Here is a 23,223-nt window from a genome sequence, read left to right as displayed (position 1 = left end):
ATTGGAGAGGTTCGGTGCGCAAATGAAGACCCTTTGAAGTCATATTGCATGGTACCCATTCCATGGGTCTCAACTCTCCAGGTTTAAGGGATTCTTCCTTCAGCTAAAACATGCATGTGGAACCCAGAGTATGATCAACCGTGTGATCGGGAGACGTGTTCCAATATGCCTCAGTTTTCGTCCCCTGGTACTCGGGTGCAACATTCCAGACGCTTTACTAACATTCACCCGACTTGGAGAGTCAGTGCCATTAACCTACTGTTTGGCCCAGTTTGCAATTTCTGCGGAAGATGAACAGGAAGAGGGAGAACCAATGAGAGACTCGCTGGAGGTGACTATACGGGCAAATTTAACTCTCATTTCCCACCGGGAAGTGGAATTAACCAAAGGCTCAGCGTGCCATGCCGGAAACAGAATAGGGCCTGAAGCAATCGTGCGGTGTTGCGGCCAGCTCACAAGAAAGCGAGTTGAAGAAAGGAGCTCAGGGGCAGTGTAATTCACAAACCTGCAGAGTTATAAATCACAGCTATCGTCCAAAAATATACTGAAGTAAGGCTGCCAAGAGGACTTGAAAGCGGGGCAGAATTGAAGGAAACCGATTTCAGGAGGTAGACTGGAATTGCCTTTAAAGCATAGGAAAAGAGGCAGAACGTCCACAATGATACATTTGGCCAAAAAGGGCGTATGCGTTTTTTCCTGAATATATTCAGGAACAAACGCATACGCACTTTTTGCCCAACCAAGCAAGGTTGCAAATGAAATCTGCACTACAATGAAGTCTCACTTCCCCCCGGTCAAAAGGGCCATCTGAAAAAAGTGTAAAATCCAGAAAGGCAGGACAGGCCATGGAGAACTGGGAGCCTTGTTATGCTGATGGGCGGGATGTAAATTGCCAACAGCCACTCGGGAGAAGTGTATGGTGTTTCCTGAAACATCTAAAAAACAAAGCAACAGAGCCTAGGACACTTCCACTTATGGTCCTATAGCTTAGGGAAATTAAAATCAAAAACACACAGCCACCCCAAAGTTTGGGACGGCTCTGTTTACAAGAACCTCATTCACGGTACAAGTTCAATATCGCAGAAAGTGAAAAATGGATAAAGAAATTGTGGTACTTACGTACAATGCAATATCACTCAGCAATGAAATCTATGTCATCAGGCCTGTAGCAGCATAATGAGTGGATTCAGGTATGATGATTCTAACTGAAATAAGTCACACAGAAAAAGAAACATCATAAGATATCACTAACACATGTAATGTAAACTTGGCTACAAAGCAACTGGATTATAAAAGAGAACAGGTTCTCAAATTTAGAAAACCAACATGCTTGCTTAAGGGGAAAGGTGAGTTGGGGTGCTGCATAAAACCAGAGATTGAAATGAGCACAGATAAAGTTCCTTAAGCCAAATATGTAATAAACAAGAGCTACTCCTTGCTCAAGCACATGGACTCAACACCCCATATTAAATGGCTAAGAATGTACCTGACGAGTAAGTATCTTAAAACCTATGGATTGCTATGTCTCCGAAAGAGAATCAAGCGTGTGTACAGGGGCATAAACGCAGCAGTGATAGGATTGGAGAGGTTCAGTGAGCAAATGAAGACCCTTTGAAGTCATATTGCATGGTACCCATTCCACGGGTCTCAACTCTCCAGGTTTAAGGGATTCTTCCTTCAGCTAAAACATGCATGTGGAACCCAGAGTATGATCAACCGTGTGATCGGGAGACGTGTTCAAATATGTCTCAGTTTTCGACCCCTGGTACTCGGGTGCAACATTCCAGATGCTTTACTAACACTCTCCCGACTTGGAGAGTCAGTGCCTTTAACCTCCTGTTTGGCCCAGTTTGCAATTTCTGTGGAAGATGAACAGGAATAGGGAGAACAAATGAGAGACTAGCTGGAGGTGACTATACGGGCATTTAACTCTCATTTCCCACCAGGAAGTGGAATTAACCAAAGGCTCAGCGTGCCATGCCGGAACAAGATTAGGGCCTGAAGCAATCCTGCGATGTTGCGGCCAGCTCACAAGAAAGCAAGTTGAAGAAAGGAGCTCAGGGGCACAGTAATTCACAAACCTGCAGAGTTATAAATGACAGCTATCGTCCAAAAATATACTGAAGTAAGGCTGCCAAGAGGACTTGAAAGCAGGGCAGAATTGCAGGAAACCGATTTCAGGAGGTACACTGGAATTGCATTTAAAGCATAGGAAAAGAGGCAGAATGTCGACAATGATGCACTTGGCCAAAAAGGGCGTATGCGTTTTTTCCTGAATATATTCAGGAAAAAACGCATATGCACTTTTTGGCCAACCAAGCAAGCTTGCAAAGGAAATCTGCACTACAATGAAGTCTCACTTCTCCCCGGTCAAAAGGGCCATCTGGAAAAAGTGTAAAATCCAGAAAGGTAAGACAGGCCATGGAGAACTGGGAGCCTTGTTACGCTGATGGGCGGGATGTAAATTGTCAACAGCCACTCGGGAGAAGTGTATGGTGTTTCCTGAAACATCTAAAAAACAAAGCAACAGAGCCTAGGGCACTTCCACTTATGGTCCTATAGCATAGGGAAATTAAAATCAAAAAGACACAGCCACCCCAAAGTTTGGGACGGCTCTTTTACAAGAACCTCGTTTAAGGTACAAGTTCAATATCGCAGAAAGTGAAAAATGGATAAAGAAGTTGTGGTACTTTCGTACAATGCAATATCACTCAGCAATGATATCTATGTCACCAGGCCTCTAGCAGAAAATGAGTGGATTCAGGTATGATGATTCTAACTGAAATAAGTCACACAGAAAAAGAAACATCATAAGATATCACTAATACACGGAATGTAAACTTGGCTACACAGGAACTGAATTACAAAACAGAACAGGGTCTCAAATGTAGAAAACCAACTTATGCTTGCTTAAGGGGAAAGGTGAGTTGGGGTGCTGCATAAAACCAGAGATTGAAATGGGCACAGATAAAGTTCCTTAAGCCAAATATGGAATAGACAAGAGCTACTCCTTGATCAACGAAATGGACTCAACACCCCATATTAAACGCCTAAGAATGTACCTGACTAGTAAGTATCTTAAAACCTATCGATTGCTATGTCTCCGAAAGAGAATCAAGCGTGTGTACAGGGGCATAAACGCAGCAGTGATAGGATTGGAGAGGTTCGGTGAGCAAATGAAGACCGTTTGAAGTCATATTGCATGGCACCCATTCCACGGGTCTCAACTCTCCAGGTTTAAGGGATTCTTCCTTCAGCTAAAACATGCATGTGGAACCCAGAGTATGATCAACCGTGTGATCGGGAGACGTGTTCAAATATGTCTCAGTTCTCGTCCCCTGGTACTCGGGTGCAACATTCCAGACGCTTTACTAACATTCTCCCGACTTGGAGAGTCAGTGCCTTTAAACTACTGTTTGCCCAGTTTGCAATTTCTGCGGAAGATGAACAGGAAGAGGGAGAACCAATGAGAGACTAGCTGGAGGTGACTATACGGGCAAATTTAACTCTCATTTCCCACCGGGAAGTGGAATTAACCAAAGGCTCAGCGTGCCATGCCGGAAACAGAATAGGGCCTGAAGCAATCGTGCGGTGTTGCGGCCAGCTCACAAGAAAACGAGTTGAAGAAAGGAGCTCAGGGGCACTGTAATTCACAAACCTGCAGAGTTATAAATGACAGCTATCGTCCAAAAATATACTGAAGTAAGGCTGCCAAGAGGACTTGAAAGCGGGGCAGAATTGCAGGAAACCGATTTCAGGAGGCAGACTGGAATTGCATTTAAAGCATAGGAAAAGAGGCAGAACGTCCACAATGATGCATTTGGCCAAAAATGGCGTATGCGTTTTTTCCTGAATATATTCAGGAACAAAGGCATACGCACTTTTTGGCCAACCAAGCAAGGTTGCAAAGGAAATCTGCACTAAAATGAAGTCTCACTTCCCCCCGGTCAAAAGGGCCATCTGAAAAAATTGTAAAATCCAGAAAGGCAGGACAGGCCATGGAGAACTGGGAGCCTTGTTATGCTGATGGGCGGGATGTAAATTGCCAACAGCCACTCCGGAGAAGTGTATGGTGTTTCCTGAAACATCTAAAAAACAAAGCAACAGAGCCTAGGGCACTTCCACTTATGGTCCTATAGCTTAGGGAAATTAAAATCAAAAAGACACAGCCACCCCAAAGTTTGGGATGGCTCTGTTTACAAGAACGTCGTTTACGGTACAAGTTCAATATCGCAGAAAGTGAAAAATGGATAAAGAAGTTGTGGTACTTACGTATAATGCAATATCACTCAGCAATGAAATCTATGTCATCAGGCCCATAGCAGCATAATGAGTGGATTCAGGTATGATGATTCTAACTGAAATAAGTCACACAGAAAAAGAAACATCATAAGATATCACTAATACACGGAATGTAAACTTGGCTACACAGGAACTGGATTACAAAACAGAACAGTGTCTCAAATGTAGAAAACCAACTTATGCTTGCTTAAGGGGAAAGGTGAGTTGGGGTGCTGCATAAAACCAGAGATTGAAATGAGCACAGATAAAGTTCCTTAAGCCAAATATGGAATAGACAAGAGCTACTCCTTGCTCAACGAAATGCACTCAACACCTCATATCAAACGCCTAAGAATGTACCTGACTAGTAAGTATCTTAAAACCTATGGATTGCTATGTCTCCGAAAGAGAATCAAGCGTGTGTACAGGGGCATAAACGCAGCAGTGATAGGATTGGAGAGGTTCGGTGAGCAAATGAAGACCCTTTGAAGTCATATTGCATGGTACCCATTCCACGGGCTCAACTCTCCACGTTTAAGGGATTATTCCTTCACCTAAAACATGCATGTTGAACTCAGAGTATGATCAACCACGTGATCGGGAGACGTGTTCAAATATGTCTCAGTTTTCGAACCCTGGTACTCGTGTGCAACATTCCAGATGCTTTACTAACACTCTCCCGACTTGGAGAGTCAGTGCCTTTAACCTCCTGTTTGGCCCAGTTTGCAATTTCTGCGGAAGATGAACATGAATAGGGAGAACCAATGAGAGACTAGCTGGAGGTGTGTGGATGGGCAAATTTAACTCTCATTTCCCACCAGGAAGAGGAATTAACCAAAGGCTCAGCGTGCCGTGCAGGAACCATATTAGGGCCTGAAGCAATCCTGTGGTGTTGCGGCCAGCTCACAAGAAAGCGAGTTGAAGAAAGGAGCTCAGGGGCACTGTAATTCACAAACTTGCAGAGTTATAAATGACAGCTATCGTCCAAAAATATACTGAAGTAAGGCTGCCAAGAGGACTTGAAAGCGGGGCAGAATTGCAGGAAACCGATTTCAGGAGGTAGACTGGAATTGCATTGAAAGCATAGGAAAAGAGGCAGAACGTCCACAATGATGCACTTGGCCAAAAAGAGCGTATGCGTTTTTTCCTGAATATATTCAGGAAAAAACGCATACGCACTTTTTAGCCAACCAAGCAAGCTTGCAAAGGAAATCTGCACTACAATGAAGTCTCACTTCCCCCCGGTCAAAAGGGCCATCTGAAAAAAGTGTAAAATCCAGAAAGGCAGGACAGGCCATGGAGAACTGGGAGCCTTGTTATGCTGATGGGCGGGATGTAAATAGCCAACAGCCACTCGGGAGAAGTGTATGGTGTTTCCTGAAACATCTAAAAAACAAAGCAACAGAGCCTAGGACACTTCCACTTATGGTCCTATAGCTTAGGTAAATTAAAATCAAAAAGACACAGCCACCCCAATGTTTGGGACGTCTCTGTTTACAAGTACCTCATTCACGGTACAAGTTCAATATCGCAGAAAGTGAAAAATGGATAAAGAAATTGTGGTACTTACGTACAATGCAATATCACTCAGCAATGAAATCTATGTCATCAGGCCCGTAGCAGCATAATGAGTGGATTCAGGTATGATGATTCTAACTGAAATAAGTCACACAGAAAAAGAAACATCATAAGATATCACTAACACATGTAATGTAAACTTGGCTACAAAGCAACTGGATTATAAAAGAGAACAGGGTCTCAAATTTAGAAAACCAACATGCTTGCTTAAGGGGAAAGGTGAGTTGGGGTGCTGCATAAAACCAGAGATTGAAATGAGCACAGATAAAGTTCCTTAAGCCAAATATGTAATAAACAAGAGCTACTCCTTGCTCAAGCACATGGACTCAACACCCCATATTAAATGGCTAAGAATGTACCTGACGAGTAAGTATCTTAAAACCTATGGATTGCTATGTCTCCGAAAGAGAATCAAGCGTGTGTACAGGGGCATAAACGCAGCAGTGATAGGATTGGAGAGGTTCAGTGAGCAAATGAAGACCCTTTGAAATCATATTGCATGGTACCCATTCCACGGGTCTCAACTCTCCAGGTTTAAGGGATTCTTCCTTCAGCTAAAACATGCATGTGGAACCCAGAGTATGATCAACCGTGTGATCGGGAGACGTGTTCCAATATGTCTCAGTTTTCGTCCCCTGGTACTCACGTGCAACATTCCAGATGCTTAACTAACACTCTCCCGACTTGGAGAGTCAGTGCCTTTAACCTCCTGTTTGGCCCAGTTTGCAATTTCTGCGGAAGATGAACAGGAATAGGGAGAACCAATGAGAGACTAGCTGGAGGTGTCTGGACGGGCAAATTTAACTCTCATTTCCCACCAGGAAGAGGAATTAACCAAAGGCTCAGCGTGCTGTGCCAGAAGAAGATTAGGGCCTGAAGCAATCCTGCGGTGTTGCGGCCAGCTCACAAGAAAGCGAGTTGAAGAAAGGAGCTCGGGGCACTGTAATTCACAAACCTGCAGAGTTATAAATGACAGCTATCGTCCAAAAATATGCTGAAGTAAGACTGCCAAGAGGACTTGAAAGCGGGGCAGAATTGCAGGAAACCGATTTCAGGAGGTAGACTGGAATTGCATTTAAAGCATAGGAAAAGAGGCAGAACGTCGACAATGATGCACTTGGCCAAAAAGGGCATATACGTTTTTTCCTGAATATATTCAGGAAAAAACGCATATGCCCTTTTTGGCCAACCAAGCAAGCTTGCAAAGGAAATCTGCACTACAATGAAGTCTCACTTCCCCCCTGTCAAAAGGGCCATCGGAAAAAGTCTAAAATCCAGAAAGGCAGGACAGGCCATGGAGAACTGAGAGCCTTGTTATGCTGTTGGGGGGATGTAAATTGCCAACAGCCACTCGGGAGAAGTGTATGGTGTCTCCTGAAACATCTAAAAAACAAAGCAACAGAGCCTAGGGCACTTCCACTTATGGTCCTATAGCTTAGGGAAATTGAAATCAAAAAGACACAGCCACCCCAAAGTTTGGGACAGTTCTGTTTACAAGAACCTCGTTTATGGTACAAGTTCAATATCGCAGAGAGTGAAAACTGGATAAAGAAGTTGTGGTACTTACGTACAATGCAATATCACTCAGCAATGAAATCTATGTCATCAGGCCCGTAGCAGCATAATGAGTGTATTCAGGTATGATGATTCTAACTGAAATAAGTCACACAGAAAAAGAAACATCATAAGATATCACTAATACACGGAATGTAAACTTGGCTACACAGGAACTGGATTACAAAACAGAACAGGGTCTCAAATGTAGAAAACCAACTGATCCTTGCTTAAGGGGAAAGGTGAGTTGGGTTGCTGCATAAAACCAGAGATTGAAATGAGCACAGATAAAGTTCCTTAAGCCAAATATGGAATAGACAACAGCTACTCCTTGATCAACGAAATGGACTCAACACCCCATATTAAACGCCTAAGTATGTACCTGACTAGTAAGTATCTTAAAACCTATGGATTGCTGTGTCTCCGAAAGAGAATCAAGCGTGTGTACAGGGGCATAAACGCAGCAGTGATAGGATTGGAGAGGTTCGGTGAGCAAATGAAGACCCTTTGAAGTCATATTGCATGGTAGCCATTCCACGGGTCTCAACTCTCCAGGTTTAAGGGATTCTTCCTTCAGCTAAAACATGCATGTGGAACCCAGAGTATGATCAACCGTGTGATCGGGAGACGTGTTCAAATATGTCTCAGTTCTCGTCCACTGTTACTCGGGTGCAACATTCCAGATGCTTTATTAACACTCTCCCGACTTGGAGAGTCAGTGCCTGTAACCTCCTGTTTGGCCCAGTTTGCAATTTCTGTGGAAGATGAACAGGAATAGGGAGAACCAATGAGAGACTAGCTGGAGGTGTCTGGACGGGCAAATTTAACTCTCATTTCCCACCAGGAAGAGGAATTAACCAAAGGCTCAGCGTGCCGTGCCGGAACCAGATTAGGGCCTGAAGCAATCCTTCGGTGTTGCGGCCATCTCACAAGAAAGCGAGTTGAAGAAAGGAGCTCAGGGGCACAGTAATTCACAAACCTGCAGAGTTATAAATGACAGCTATTGTCCAAAAAATACTGAAGTAAGGCTGCCAAGGGGACTTGAAAGCGGGGCAGAATTGCAGGAAACCGATTTCAGGAGGTAGACTGGAATTGCATTTAAAGCATAGGAAAAGACGCAGAACGTCCACAATGATGCACTTGGCCAAAAAGGGCGTATGCGTTTTTTCCTGAATATATTCAGGAATAATGCATACGCCCTTTTTGGCCAACCAAGCAAGTTGCAAAGGAAATCAGCACTACAATGAAGTCTCACTTCCCCCCGGTCAAAAGGGCCATCTGAAAAAAGTGTAAAATCCAGAAAGGCAGGACAGGCCATGGAGAACTGGGAGCCTTGTTATGCTGATGGGCGGGATGTAAATTGCCAACAGCCACTCGGGAGAAGTGTATGGTGTTTCCTGAAACATCTAAAAAACAAAGCAACAGAGCCTAGGGCACTTCCACTTATGGTCCTATAGCTTAGGGAAATTAAAATCAAAAAGACACAGCCACCCCAAAGTTTGGGACGGCTCTGTTTACAAGAACCTCGTTTACGGTACAAGTTCAATATTGCAGAAAGCGAAAAATGGATAAAGAAGTTGTGGTACTTACGTCCAATGCAATATCAATCAGCAATGAAATCTATGTCATCAGGCCCATAGCAGCATAATGAGTGGATTCAGGTATGATGATTCTAACTGAAATAAGTCACACAGAAATAGAAATATCATAAGACATCACTAATACACGGAATGTAAACTTGGCTACACAGGAACTGGATTACAAAACAGAACAGGGTCTCAAATGTAGAAAACCAACTTATGCTTACTTAAGGGGAAAGGTGAGTTGGGGTGCTGCATAAAACCAGAGATTGAAATGAGCACAGATAAAGTTCCTTAAGCCAAATATGGAATAGACAAGAGCTACACCTTGCTCAACGAAATGGACTCAACACCCCATATTAAACGCCTAAGAATGTACCTGACTAGTAATTATCTTAAAACCTATGGATTGCTATGTCTCCGAAAGAGAATCAAGCGTGTGTACACGGGCATAAACGCAGCAGTGATAGGATTGGAGAGGTTCGGTGCGCAAATGAAGACCCTTTGAAGTCATATTGCATGGTACCCATTCCATGGGTCTCAACTCTCCAGGTTTAAGGGATTCTTCCTTCAGCTAAAACATGCATGTGGAACCCAGAGTATGATCAACCGTGTGATCGGGAGACGTGTTCCAATATGCCTCAGTTTTCGTCCCCTGGTACTCGGGTGCAACATTCCAGACGCTTTACTAACATTCACCCGACTTGGAGAGTCAGTGCCATTAACCTACAGTTTGGCCCAGTTTGCAATTTCTGCGGAAGATGAACAGGAAGAGGGAGAACCAATGAGAGACTCGCTGGAGGTGACTATACGGGCAAATTTAACTCTCATTTCCCACCGGGAAGTGGAATTAACCAAAGGCTCAGCGTGCCATGCCGGAAACAGAATAGGGCCTGAAGCAATCGTGCGGTGTTGCGGCCAGCTCACAAGAAAGCGAGTTGAAGAAAGGAGCTCAGGGGCAGTGTAATTCACAAACCTGCAGAGTTATAAATCACAGCTATCGTCCAAAAATATACTGAAGTAAGGCTGTCAAGAGGACTTGAAAGCGGGGCAGAATTGAAGGAAACCGATTTCAGGAGGTAGACTGGAATTGCCTTTAAAGCATAGGAAAAGAGGCAGAACGTCCACAATGATACATTTGGCCAAAAAGGGCGTATGCGTTTTTTCCTGAATATATTCAGGAACAAACGCATACGCACTTTTTGCCCAACCAAGCAAGGTTGCAAATGAAATCTGCACTACAATGAAGTCTCACTTCCCCCCGGTCAAAAGGGCCATCTGAAAAAAGTGTAAAATCCAGAAAGGCAGGACAGGCCATGGAGAACTGGGAGCCTTGTTATGCTGATGGGCGGGATGTAAATTGCCAACAGCCACTCGGGAGAAGTGTATGGTGTTTCCTGAAACATCTAAAAAACAAAGCAACAGAGCCTAGGACACTTCCACTTATGGTCCTATAGCTTAGGGAAATTAAAATCAAAAACACACAGCCACCCCAAAGTTTGGGACGGCTCTGTTTACAAGAACCTCATTCACGGTACAAGTTCAATATCGCAGAAAGTGAAAAATGGATAAAGAAATTGTGGTACTTACGTACAATGCAATATCACTCAGCAATGAAATCTATGTCATCAGGCCCGTAGCAGCATAATGAGTGGATTCAGGTATGATGATTCTAACTGAAATAAGTCACACAGAAAAAGAAACATCATAAGATATCACTAACACATGTAATGTAAACTTGGCTACAAAGCAACTGGATTATAAAAGAGAACAGGTTCTCAAATTTAGAAAACCAACATGCTTGCTTAAGGGGAAAGGTGAGTTGGGGTGCTGCATAAAACCAGAGATTGAAATGAGCACAGATAAAGTTCCTTAAGCCAAATATGTAATAAACAAGAGCTACTCCTTGCTCAAGCACATGGACTCAACACCCCATATTAAATGGCTAAGAATGTACCTGACGAGTAAGTATCTTAAAACCTATGGATTGCTATGTCTCCGAAAGAGAATCAAGCGTGTGTACAGGGGCATAAACGCAGCAGTGATAGGATTGGAGAGGTTCAGTGAGCAAATGAAGACCCTTTGAAGTCATATTGCATGGTACCCATTCCACGGGTCTCAACTCTCCAGGTTTAAGGGATTCTTCCTTCAGCTAAAACATGCATGTGGAACCCAGAGTATGATCAACCGTGTGATCGGGAGACGTGTTCTAATATGTCTCAGTTTTCGACCCCTGGTACTCGGGTGCAACATTCCAGATGCTTTACTAACACTCTCCCGACTTGGAGAGTCAGTGCCTTTAACCTCCTGTTTGGCCCAGTTTGCAATTTCTGTGGAAGATGAACAGGAATAGGGAGAACAAATGAGAGACTAGCTGGAGGTGACTATACGGGCATTTAACTCTCATTTCCCACCAGGAAGTGGAATTAACCAAAGGCTCAGCGTGCCGTGCCGGAACAAGATTAGGGCCTGAAGCAATCCTGCGATGTTGCGGCCAGCTCACAAGAAAGCAAGTTGAAGAAAGGAGCTCAGGGGCACAGTAATTCACAAACCTGCAGAGTTATAAATGACAGCTATCGTCCAAAAATATACTGAAGTAAGGCTGCCAAGAGGACTTGAAAGCAGGGCAGAATTGCAGGAAACCGATTTCAGGAGGTACACTGGAATTGCATTTAAAGCATAGGAAAAGAGGCAGAACGTCGACAATGATGCACTTGGCCAAAAAGGGCGTATGCGTTTTTTCCTGAATATATTCAGGAAAAAACGCATATGCACTTTTTGGCCAACCAAGCAAGCTTGCAAAGGAAATCTGCACTACAATGAAGTCTCACTTCTCCCCGGTCAAAAGGGCCATCTGGAAAAAGTGTAAAATCCAGAAAGGTAAGACAGGCCATGGAGAACTGGGAGCCTTGTTACGCTGATGGGCGGGATGTAAATTGTCAACAGCCACTCGGGAGAAGTGTATGGTGTTTCCTGAAACATCTAAAAAACAAAGCAACAGAGCCTAGGGCACTTCCACTTATGGTCCTATAGCATAGGGAAATTAAAATCAAAAAGACACAGCCACCCCAAAGTTTGGGACGGCTCTTTTACAAGAACCTCGTTTAAGGTACAAGTTCAATATCGCAGAAAGTGAAAAATGGATAAAGAAGTTGTGGTACTTTCGTACAATGCAATATCACTCAGCAATGATATCTATGTCACCAGGCCTCTAGCAGAAAATGAGTGGATTCAGGTATGATGATTCTAACTGAAATAAGTCACACAGAAAAAGAAACATCATAAGATATCACTAATACACGGAATGTAAACTTGGCTACACAGGAACTGAATTACAAAACAGAACAGGGTCTCAAATGTAGAAAACCAACTTATGCTTGCTTAAGGGGAAAGGTGAGTTGGGGTGCTGCATAAAACCAGAGATTGAAATGGGCACAGATAAAGTTCCTTAAGCCAAATATGGAATAGACAAGAGCTACTCCTTGATCAACGAAATGGACTCAACACCCCATATTAAACGCCTAAGAATGTACCTGACTAGTAAGTATCTTAAAACCTATCGATTGCTATGTCTCCGAAAGAGAATCAAGCGTGTGTACAGGGGCATAAACGCAGCAGTGATAGGATTGGAGAGGTTCGGTGAGCAAATGAAGACCGTTTGAAGTCATATTGCATGGCACCCATTCCACGGGTCTCAACTCTCCAGGTTTAAGGGATTCTTCCTTCAGCTAAAACATGCATGTGGAACCCAGAGTATGATCAACCGTGTGATCGGGAGACGTGTTCAAATATGTCTCAGTTCTCGTCCCCTGTTACTCGGGTGCAACATTCCAGATGCTTTATTAACACTCTCCCGACTTGGAGAGTCAGTGCCTTTAACCTCCTGTTTGGCCCAGTTTGCAATTTCTGAGGAAGATGAACAGGAATAGGGAGAACCAATGAGAGACTAGCTGGAGGTGTCTGGACGGGCAAATTTAACTCTCATTTCCCACCAGGAAGAGGAATTAACCAAAGGCTCAGCGTGCCGTGCCGGAACCAGATTAGGGCCTGAAGCAATCCTGCGGTGTTGCGGCCAGCTCACAAGAAAGCGAGTTGAAGAAAGGAGCTCAGGGGCACTGTAATTCACAAACCTGCAGAGTTATAAATGACAGCTATTGTCCAGAAATATACTGAAGTAAGGCTGCCAAGAGGACTTGAAAGCGGGGCAGAATTGCAGGAAACCGATTTCAGGAGGTAGACTGGAATTGCATTTAAAGCATAGGAAAAGAGGCAGAACGTTGACAATGATGCACTTGGCCAAAAAGGGCGTATGCGTTTTTTCCTGAATATATTCAGGAAAAAACACATACGCACTTTTTGGCCAACCAAGCAAGCTTGCAAAGGAAATCTGCAGTACAATGAAGTCTCACTTCCCCCCGGTCAAAAGGGCCATCTGAAAAATGTGTAAAATCCAGAAAGGCAGGACAGGCCATGAAGAACTGGGAGCCTTGTTATGCTGATGGGCGGGATGAAAATTGCCAACAGCCACTCAGGAGAAGTGTATGGTGTCTCCTGAAACATCTAAAAAACAAAGCAACAGAGCCTAGGGCACTTCCACTTATGGTACTATAGCTTAGGGAAATTAAAATCAAAAACACACAGCCACCCCAAAGTTTGGGACGGCTCTGTTTACAAGAACCTCGTTTACGGTACAAGTTCAATATCGCAGAAAGTGAAAAATGGATAAAGAAGTTGTGGTACTTACGTACAATGCAATATCACTCACCAATGAAATCTATGTCATCGCACCCTTAGCAGCATAATGAGTGGATTCAGGTATGATAATTCTAACTGAAATAAGTCACACAGAAATAGAAATATCATAAGATATCACTAATACACGGAATGTAAACTTGGCTACACAGGAACTGGATTACAAAACAGAACAGGTTCTCAAATTTAGAAAACCAACATGCTTGCTTAAGGGGAAAGGTGAGTTGGGGTGCTGCATAAAACCAGAGATTGAAATGAGCACAGATAAAGTTCCTTAAGCCAAATATGGAATAGACAAGAGCTACTCCTTGCTCAACGAAATGGACTCAACACCCCATATGAAACGCCTAAGAATGTACCTGACTAGTAAGTATCTTAAAACCTATGGATTGCTATGTCTCCGAAAGAGAATCAAGCGTGTGTACAGGGGCATAAACGCAGCAGTGATACGATTGGAGAGGTTCGGTGAGCAAATGAAGACCCTTTGAAGTCATATTGCATGGTAGCCATTCCACGGGTCTCAACTCTCCAGGTTTAAGGGATTCTTCCTTCAGCTAAAACATGCATGTGGAACCCAGAGTATGATCAACCGTGTGATCGGGAGACGTGTTCAAATATGTCTCAGTTCTCGTCCACTGTTACTCATGTGCAACATTCCAGATGCTTTATTAACACTCTCCCAACTTGGAGAGTCAGTGCCTTTAACCTCCTGTTTGGCCCAGTTTGCAATTTCTGTGGAAGATGAACAGGAATAGGGAGAACCAATGAGAGACTAGCTGGAGGTGTTTGGACGGGCAAATTTAACTCTCATTTCCCACCAGGAAGAGGAATTAACCAAAGGCTCAGCGTGCCGTGACGGAACCAGATTAGGGCCTGAAGCAATCCTTCGGTGTTGCAGCCAGCTCACAAGAAAGCGAGTTGAAGAAAGGAGCTCAGGGGCACAGTAATTCACAAACCTGCAGAGTTATAAATGACAGCTATTGTCCAAAAAATACTGAAGTAAGGCTGCCAAGGGGACTTGAAAGCGGGGCAGAATTGCAGGAAACCGATTTCAGGAGGTAGACTGGAATTGCATTTAAAGCATAGGAAAAGAGGCAGAACGTGCACAATGATGCGCTTGGCCAAAAAGGGCGTATGCATTTTTTCCTGAATATATTCAGGAAAAACCGCATACGCCCTTTTTGGCCAACCAAGCAAGCTTGCAAATGAAATCTACACTACAATGAAGTCTCACTTCCCCCCGGTCAAAAGGGCCATCTGAAAAAAGTGTAAAATCCAGAAAGGCAGGACAGGCCATGGAGAACTGGGAGCCTTGTTATGCTGATGGGCGGGATGTAAATTGCCAACAGCCACTCGGGAGAAGTGTATGGTGTTTCCTGAAACATCTAAAAAACAAAGCAACAGAGCCAAGGGCACTTCCACTTATGGTCCTATAGCTTAGGGAAATTAATATCAAAAAGACACAGCCACCCCAAAGTTTGGGACGGCTCTGTTTACACGAAACTCGTTTACGGTACAAGTTCAATATCGCAGAAAGTGAAAAATGGATAAAGAAGTTGTGGTACTTACGTACAATGCAATATCACTCAGCAATGAAATCTATGTCATCAGGCCCGTAACAGCATAATGAGTGGATTCAGGTATGATGATTCTAACTGAAATAAGTCACACAGAAAAAGAAACATCATAAGATATCACTAATACACGGAATGTAACCTTCGCTACACAGGAACTGCATTACAAAACAGAAGAGGGTCTCAAATGTAGAAAACTTACTTATGCTTGCTTAAAGGGAAAGGTGAGTTGGGGTGCTGCATAAAACCAGAGACTGAAATGAGCACAGAAAAAGTTCCTTAAGCCAAATATGGAATAGACAAGAGCTACTCCTTGCTCAACGAAATGGACTCAACACCCCATATTAAACGCCTAAGAATGTACCTGACTAGTAAGTATCTTAAAACCTATGGATTGCTATGTCTCCAAAAGGGAATCAAGCATGTGTACAGGGGCATAAACGCAGCAGTGATAGGATTGGAAAGGTTTGGTGAGCAAATGAAGACCCTTTAAGTCATATTGCATGGTACCCATTCCATGGGTCTCAACTCTCCAGGTTTAAGGGATTCTTCCTTCAGCTAAAACATGCACGTGGAACCCAGAGTATGATCAACCGTGTGATCGGGAGACGTGTTCAAATGTCTCAGTTTTCGTCCCCTGGTACTCGGGTGCAACACTCCAGATGCTTTACTAACACTCTCCCGACTTGGAGAGTCAGTGCCTTTAACCTCCTGTTTGGCCCAGTTTGCAATTTCTGAGGAAGATGAACAGGAATAGGGAGAACCAATGAGAGACTAGCTGGAGGCGTCTGGACGGGCAAATTTAACTCTCATTTCCCACCAGGAAGAGGAATTAACTAAAGGCTCAGCGTGCCATGCCGGAACCAGATTAGGGCCTGAAGCAATCGTGCGGTGTTGCGGCCAGCTCACAAGAAAGCGAGTTGAAGAAAGGAGCTCAGGGACACTGTAATTGACAAACCTGCAGAGTTATAAATTCCAGCTATCGTCCAAAAATATACTGAAGTAAGGCTGCCAAGAGAACTTGAAAGCGGGGCAGAATTGCAGAAAACCGATTTCAGGAGTTAGACTGGAATTGCATTGAAAACATAGGAAAAGAGCAGAACTTCCACAATGATGCACTTGGCCAAAAAGGGCGTATGCGTTTTTTCCTGAATATATCCAGGAAAAAACGCATACGCCCTTTTTGGCCAACCAAGCAAGCTTGCAAAGGAAATCTGCACTACAATGAAGTCTCACTTCGCCCGGTCAAAAGGGCCATCTGAAAAAAGTGTAAAATCCAGAAAGGCAGGACAGGCCATGGAGAACTGGGAGCCTTGTTATGCTGATGGGTGGGATGTAAATTGCCAACAGCCACTGGGGAGAAGTGTATAGTGTTTCCTGAAACATCTAAAAAACAAAGTAACAGAGCCTAGGGCACTTCCACTTATGGTCCTATAGCTTAGGGAAATTAAAATCCAAAAGACACAGCCACCCCAAAGTTTGGGACGGCTCTGTTTACAAGAACCTCGTTTACGGTACAAGTTCAATATCGCAGAAAGCGAAAAATGGATAAAGAAGTTGTGGTACTTACGTACAATGCAATATCACTCAGCAATGAAATCTATGTCATCAGGCCCGTAGCAGCATAATGAGTGGATTCAGGTATGAAGATTCTAACTGAAATAAGTCACACAGAAAAAGAAACATCATAAGATACCACTAATACACGGAATGTAAACTTGGCTACACAGGAACTGGATTACAAAACAGAACAGGGTCTCAAATGTAGAAAACCAACTTATGCTTGCTTAAGGGGAAAGGTGAGTTGGGGTGCTGCATAAAACCAGAGATTGAAATGAGCACAGATAAAGTTCCTTAAGCCAAATATGGAATAGACAAGAGCTACTCCTTGCTCAACGAAATGCACTCAACACCTCATATCAAACGCCTAAGAATGTACCTGACTAGTAAGTATCTTAAAACCTATGGATTGCTATGTCTCCGAAAGAGAATCAAGCGTGTGTACAGGGGCATAAACGCAGCAGTGATAGGATTGGAGAGGTTCGGTGAGCAAATGAAGACCCTTTGAAGTCATATTGCATGGTACCCATTCCACGGGCTCAACTCTCCACGTTTAAGGGATTATTCCTTCACCTAAAACATGCATGTTGAACTCAGAGTATGATCAACCACGTGATCGGGAGACGTGTTCAAATATGTCTCAGTTTTCGAACCCTGGTACTCGTGTGCAACATTCCAGATGCTTTACTAACACTCTCCCGACTTGGAGAGTCAGTGCCTTTAACCTCCTGTTTGGCCCAGTTTGCAATTTCTGCGGAAGATGAACATGAATAGGGAGAACCAATGAGAGACTAGCTGGAGGTGTGTGGATGGGCAAATTTAACTCTCATTTCCCACCAGGAAGAGGAATTAACCAAAGGCTCAGCGTGCCGTGCAGGAACCATATTAGGGCCTGAAGCAATCCTGTGGTGTTGCGGCCAGCTCACAAGAAAGCGAGTTGAAGAAAGGAGCTCAGGGGCACTGTAATTCACAAACTTGCAGAGTTATAAATGACAGCTATCGTCCAAAAATATACTGAAGTAAGGCTGCCAAGAGGACTTGAAAGCGGCGCAGAATTGCAGGAAACCGATTTCAGGAGGTAGACTGGAATTGCATTGAAAGCATAGGAAAAGAGGCAGAACGTCCACAATGATGCACTTGGCCAAAAAGAGCGTATGCGTTTTTTCCTGAATATATTCAGGAAAAAACGCATACGCACTTTTTAGCCAACCAAGCAAGCTTGCAAAGGAAATCTGCACTACAATGAAGTCTCACTTCCCCCCGGTCAAAAGGGCCATCTGAAAAAAGTGTAAAATCCAGAAAGGCAGGACAGGCCATGGAGAACTGGGAGCCTTGTTATGCTGATGGGCGGGATGTAAATAGCCAACAGCCACTCGGGAGAAGTGTATGGTGTTTCCTGAAACATCTAAAAAACAAAGCAACAGAGCCTAGGACACTTCCACTTATGGTCCTATAGCTTAGGTAAATTAAAATCAAAAAGACACAGCCACCCAATGTTTGGGACGTCTCTGTTTACAAGTACCTCATTCACGGTACAAGTTCAATATCGCAGAAAGTGAAAAATGGATAAAGAAATTGTGGTACTTACGTACAATGCAATATCACTCAGCAATGAAATCTATGTCATCAGGCCCGTAGCAGCATAATGAGTGGATTCAGGTATGATGATTCTAACTGAAATAAGTCACACAGAAAAAGAAACATCATAAGATATCACTAACACATGTAATGTAAACTTGGCTACAAAGCAACTGGATTATAAAATAGAACAGGGTCTCAAATTTAGAAAACCAACATGCTTGCTTAAGGGGAAAGGTGAGTTGGGGTGCTGCATAAAACCAGAGATTGAAATGAGCACAGATAAAGTTCCTTAAGCCAAATATGTAATAAACAAGAGCTACTCCTTGCTCAAGCACATGGACTCAACACCCCATATTAAATGGCTAAGAATGTACCTGACGAGTAAGTATCTTAAAACCTATGGATTGCTATGTCTCCGAAAGAGAATCAAGCGTGTGTACAGGGGCATAAACGCAGCAGTGATAGGATTGGAGAGGTTCAGTGAGCAAATGAAGACCCTTTGAAGTCATATTGCATGGTACCCATTCCACGGGTCTCAACTCTCCAGGTTTAAGGGATTCTTCCTTCAGCTAAAACATGCATGTGGAACCCAGAGTATGATCAACCGTGTGATCGGGAGACGTGTTCAAATATGTCTCAGTTTTCGTCCCCTGGTACTCGGGTGCAACATTCCAGACGCTTTACTAACACTCTCCCGACTTGGAGAGTCAGTGCCTTTAACCTCCTGTTTGGCCCACTTTGCAATTTCTGCGGAAGATGAACAGGAATAGGGAGAACCAATGAGAGACTAGCTGGAGGTGTCTGGATGGGCAAATTTAACTCTCATTTCCCACCAGGAAGAGGAATTAACCAAAGGCTCAGCGTGCCGTGCCGGAACCAGATTAGGGCCTGAATCAATCCTGCGGTGTTGCGGCCAGCTCACAAGAAAGCGAGTTGAAGAAAGGAGCTCAGGGGCACTGTAATTCACAAACCTGCAGAGTTATAAATGACAGCTATCGTCCAAAAATATACTGAAGTAAGGCTGCCAAGAGGACTTGAAAGCGGGGCAGAATTGCAGGAAACCGATTTCCGGAGGTAGACTGGAATTGCTTTTAAAGCATAGGAAAAGAGGCAGAACGTCCACAATGATGCACTTGGCCATAAAGGGCATATGCGTTTTATCCTGAATATATTCAGGAAAAGACGCATATGCCCTTTTTGGCCAACCAAGCAAGCTTGCAAAGGAAATCTGCACTATAATGAAGTCTCACTTCCCCCGGTCAAAAGGGCCATCTGAAAAAAGTGTAAAATCCAGAAAGGTAGGACAGGCCATGGAGAACTGGGAGCCTTGTTATGCTGATGGGTGGGATGAAAATTGCCAACAGCCACTGGGGAGAAGTGTATAGTGTTTCCTGAAACATCTAAAAAACAAAGTAACAGAGCCTAGGGCACTTCCACTTATGGTCCTATAGCTTAGGGAAATTAAAATCAAAAAGACACAGCCACCCCAAAGTTTGGGACGGCTCTGTTTACAAGAACCTCGTTTACGGTACAAGTTCAATATCGCAGAAAGCGAAAAATGGATAAAGAAGTTGTGGTACTTACGTACAATGCAATATCACTCAGCAATGAAATCTATGTCATCAGGCCCGTAGCAGCATAATGAGTGGATTCAGGTATGAAGATTCTAACTGAAATAAGTCACACAGAAAAAGAAACATCATAAGATACCACTAATACACGGAATGTAAACTTGGCTACACAGGAACTGGATTACAAAACAGAACAGGGTCTCAGATGTAGAAAACCAACTTATGCTTGCTTAAGGGGAAAGGTGAGTTGGGGTGCTGCATAAAACCAGAGACTGAAATGAGCACAGATAAAGTTCCTTAAGCCAAATATGGAATAGACAAGAGCTACTCCTTGCTCAACGAAATGGACTCAACACCCCATATTAAACGCCTAAGAATGTACCTGACTTGTAAGTATCTTAAAAACTATGGATTGCTATGTCTCCGAAAGAGAATCAAGCGTGTGTACAGGGGCATAAACGCAGCAGTGATAGGATTGGAGAGGTTCGGTGAGCAAATGAAGACCCTTTGAAGTCATATTGCATGGTACCCATTCCACGGGTCTCAACTCTCCAGGTTTAAGGGATTCTTCCTTCAGCTAAAACATGCATGTGGAACCCAGAGTATGATCAACCGTGTGATCGGGAGACGTGTTCAAATATGTCTCAGTTTTCGTCCCCTGGTACTCGGGTGCAACATTCCAGACGCTTTACTAACACTCTCCCGACTTGGAGAGTCAGTGCCTTTAACCTCCTGTTTGGCCCAGTTTGCAATTTCTGCGAAAGATGCACAGGAATAGGGAGAATCAATGAGAGACTAGCTGGAGGTATCTGGATGGGCAAATTTAACTCTCATTTCCCACCAGGAAGAGGAATTAACCAAAGGCTCAGCGTGCCGTGCCAGAACCAGATAAGGGCCTGAGGCAATCCTGCGGTGTTGCGGCCAGCTCACAAGAAAGCGAGTTGAAGAAAGGAGCTCAGGGGCACTGTAATTCACAAACCTGCAGAGTTATAAATGACAGCTATCGTCCAAAAATATACTGAAGTAAGGCTGCCAAGAGGACTTGAAAGCGGGGCAGAATTGCAAGAAACCGATTTCAGGAGGTACTCTGGAATTGCATTTAAAGCATAGGAAAAGAGGCAGAACGTCCACAATGGTGCACTTGGCCATAAAGGGCATATGCGTTTTTTCCTGAATATATTCAGGAAAAAACGCATATGCCCTTTTTGGCCAACCAAGCAAGCTTGCAAAGGAAATCTGCACTACAATGAAGTCTCACTTCCCCCCGGTCAAAAGGGCCATCTGAAAAAAGTGTAAAATCCAGAAAGGCAGGACAGGCCATGGAGAACTGGGAGCCTTGTTATGCTGATGGGCGGGATGTAAATTGCCAACAGCCACTCGGGAGAAGTGTATAGTGTTTCCTGAAACATCTAAAAAACTAAGTAACAGAGCCTAGGGCACTTCCACTTATGGTCTTATAGCTTAGGGAAATTAAAATCAAAAAGACACAGCCACCCCGAAGCTTGGGACGGCTCTGTTTACAAGAACCTCATTTACGGTACAAGTTCAATATCGCAGAAAGCGAAAAATGGATAAAGAAGTTGTGGTACTTACGTACAATGCAATATCACTCAGCAATGAAATCTATGTCATCAGGCCCATAGCAGCATAATGAGTGGATTCAGGTATGATGATTCTAACTGAAATAAGTCACACAGAAAAAGAAACATCATAAGATATCACTAATACACGGAATGTAAACTTGGCTACACAGGAACTGTATTACAAAACAGAACAGGGTCTCAAATGTAGAAAAGCAACTTATGCTTGCTTCAGGGGAAAGGTGAGTTGGGGTGCTGCATAAAACCAGAGACTGAAATGAGCACAGATAAAGTTCCTTAAGCGAAATATGGAATAGACAAGAGCTACTCCTTGCTGAACGAAATGGACTCAACACCCCATATGAAACACCTAAGAATGTACCTGACTAGTAAGTATCTTAAAACCTATGGATTGCTATGTCTCCGAAAGAGAATCAAGCGTGTGTACAGGGGCATAAACGCAGCAGTGATAGGATTGGAGAGGTTCGGTGAGCAAATGAAGACCCTTTGAAGTCATATTGCATGGTACCCATTCCACGGGTCTCAACTCTCCAGGTTTAAGGGATTCTTCCTTCAGCTAAAACATGCATGTGGAACCCAGAGTATGATCAACCGTGTGATCGGGAGATGTGTTCAAATATGTCTCAGTTTTCGTCCCCTGGTACTCGGGTGCAACATTCCAGACGCTTTACTAACACTCTCCCGACTTGGAGAGTCAGAGACTTTAACCTCCTGTTTGGCCCACTTTGCAAATTCTGCGGAAGATGAACAGGAATAGGGAGAACCAATGAGAGACTAGCTGGAGGTGTCTGGACGGGCAAATTTAACTCTCATTTCCCACCAGGAAGAGGAATTCACCAAAGGCTCAGCGTGCCGTGCCGGAACCAGATTAGGGCCTGAAGCAATCCTGCGGTGTTGCGGCCAGCTCACAAGAAAGCGAGTTGAAGAAAGGAGCTCAGGGGCACTGTAATTCACAAACCTGCAGAGTTATAAATGACAGCTATCGTCCAAAAATATACTGAAGTAAGGCTGCCAAGAGGACTTGAAAGCGGGGCAGAATTGCACGAAACCGATTTCAGGAGGTAGACTGGAATTGCATTGAAAGCATAGGAAAAGAGGCAGAACGTCCACAATGATGCACTTGGTCAAAAAGGGCGTATGCGTTTTTTCCTGAATATATTCAGGAAAAAACGCATACGCCCTTTTTGGCCAACCAAGCAAGCTTGCAAAGGAAATCTGCACTACAATGAAGTCTCACTTCCCCCCGGTCAAAAGGGCCATCTGAAAAAAGTGTAAAATCCAGAAAGGCAGGACAGGCCATGGAGAACTGGGAGCCTTGTTATGCTGATGGGCGGGATGTAAATTGCCAACAGCCACTAGGGAGAAGTGTATGGTGTCTCCTGAAACATCTAAAAAACAAAGCAACAGAGCCTAGGGCACTTCCACTTATGGTCCTATAGCTTAGGGAAATTAAAATCAAAAACACACAGCCACCCCAAAGTTTGGGACGGCTCTGTTTACAAGAACCTCGTTTACGGTACAAGTTCAATATCGCAGAAAGCGAAAAATGGATAAAGAAGTTGTGGTACTTACGTACAATGCAATATCACTC

The sequence above is a fragment of the Orcinus orca genome, chromosome 8, assembly GCF_937001465.1.
Source record: "Orcinus orca chromosome 8, mOrcOrc1.1, whole genome shotgun sequence".
NCBI classification, from domain to species: domain Eukaryota; kingdom Metazoa; phylum Chordata; class Mammalia; order Artiodactyla; family Delphinidae; genus Orcinus; species Orcinus orca.
The sequence above is the reverse complement of the archived record's forward strand: the minus strand, read 5'-3'. Positions refer to the sequence as shown.